This window comes from Grammomys surdaster, unplaced genomic scaffold (genome assembly GCF_004785775.1).
Source record: "Grammomys surdaster isolate TR1022 unplaced genomic scaffold, NIH_TR_1.0 183, whole genome shotgun sequence".
Taxonomy (NCBI): domain Eukaryota; kingdom Metazoa; phylum Chordata; class Mammalia; order Rodentia; family Muridae; genus Grammomys; species Grammomys surdaster.
Genome location: NW_021604628.1, coordinates 828347 through 830210, shown reverse-complemented (window position 1 = coordinate 830210; position 1864 = coordinate 828347). Strand labels below are relative to the sequence as shown.

The 1864-nt window shown below is 53.4% G+C and overlaps 1 protein-coding gene across 1 annotated transcript in view; it reads right to left on the bottom strand.

Moving 5' to 3' along the window:
- Cmtr1 (cap methyltransferase 1) overlaps positions 1-603 on the bottom strand; it is a 44456-nt gene extending 43853 nt beyond the window's left edge. The window contains exon 1 of the mRNA XM_028767930.1: positions 478-603. The gene's annotated coding sequence lies outside the window, so the exon portion shown is untranslated. The remainder of the gene's footprint in view (positions 1-477) is intronic.
- Between the last annotated feature and the right edge of the window lie 1261 nt (positions 604-1864).

Below are 1864 nucleotides of genomic sequence, written 5' to 3'. Positions count from 1 at the left end.
GAGGGATCACTGAGAGGCTGGTCGGCGGGGGCAGGTGCGAGAACAGGAAACAGCTTTGGAGAAGGCAAGGCGGCAGATACAAACGTCCCCTCCACCACAGCGCCTTCGACTGGGGCCTCGCAGGGAATCCAAGCCAATCCTCTCATTTCCTCGGCAAGGGGAAGGCCAAAGGGCTATCGAGTGACCCACAATGGCAGTCGAGCTGTGACCAGGCACTTCTAAGCTCTGCTATCCCCGTCTGCAGAGGGGAAAGAAGGGAACGCCATCTCTCCGACCGAGCTTCTCGTTTGGAAACTGTGTGCGCGGCGACCAGCAGCAGCGGCAACCTCGGCTGGGAGAGGTTGCTGGGGGAGAGGAGAGGGGGACAGGAGCGGAGAGAGGCTACCAGAAGGCGGGCAGAGTGGCCGCCACAGGGAAAAGATGCTGTGCCCGCGCGCCCGCCCGCTCACACCCCCCGGGCCGCACGCCGGCACTCACGCTGAGGGGATGGGGCGAGCTGCCGGCGAGCGGAGACGAGGGATCAGGCCGCCACTGTCGCCGCCGAGCCTGGCCCTACGACCTCCTCCTCCTCCTCCACTTTCGTTTCCTCGCAGGGCCGGCTAGCGGCGCGGTCGCGCTCTGATCCCGCCCTGCGGGCGGCGCCGCTTGATTACGTCACGAGCCCGCCAGCCCCGCCCCCGCAAGGTTCAGGCTTGGCCCCTGGGAACTGCCCAGGTCGCATAGCGCTCAGGACCCGGGGCGCCTGCGCAGAACGGCGACCTCGAAAGAACGGGGGTAGGGTGGGAGTAGCCATTAAGAAAGTAACCCGTGTCTACTCCTTCTCAAAGGAAGAGAAATCAATACTTCATCTCAGTTTTTTCATCCTGTTATGGAGTACCTGAAGAGGGAAAAACTCCCAAGATGTCTTAATAAATCATGTGGAGTCTTTATTATTTATTACCACCAGCTGGGCTGTCTCAGGCAGAGTAGCGGGAAGCACCCTCGGACCTCCAGTTTGTTCGACATTTTAGAGACAAGGACTGCAACTGTGATGTATACAGCAAGGCAGCTCCAGACATGTAAGCGTTGCCTTTTTTTTTTTTTTTTTTAGAAGCAGCGAGATAGCAATTAAATGGTCAGGCAGTTAACCTTTAGGTCAGAATCACAATCACATGGTATAGGAACCATGTGATCCAAAGACCAGTTTTTGCCCAAGATAGTTTTAGCAATGGAAGTATTCTTAGGAGCTGGGTGGTGGTGGTGGCGGGTGCACGCCTTTAATGCCAGCACTCAGAAAGCAGGGACAGGCAGATCTCTGTTAGTTCGAGGCCAGCATGGTCTACACAGCTAGTTCCAGGACAGCCAGGGCTATACTGTGAGACCCTGTTTTGGAACTACCCCCCCCCCCCCAAAAAAAAGAAAAATTCCTAGGAAGGGTTTCAGAGCATGGTATAACTGTAGTTTGGTAGCTTACTAGAGTTTTATCATCATTATATAGATTTAAGAATACAGTCAGAGACACAAGCAAGCTGGCCAAGGTCAAAGGCCTGTTCCCGTTCCATAGGACACATTTAACAAAGACAGTGGACTAGGCATAGCTCAGTATTAAGACCGTTTGCCCTGTACACACCAGGTCCTAGGTTTGATTCCCAATGCCTCAGAGAAAAAGAAGTAATGTCATCTATGGCATTTGACCATATGGACTGAGATAGGCTGTCATCTAAAAGCCCTCTTCCCATTTTCAGACTAGTATAACTTTGTTGGACTTCTTCAGCTGTGCCTGTCTCTTAAACCCGGAGAATCCAAATGTCAGCGTATGTCCTCCCATAACGCTGCTCTTTAAAAAGGGATTTCACTTTTATTTTATGTGTATGCGTGTCCTGCA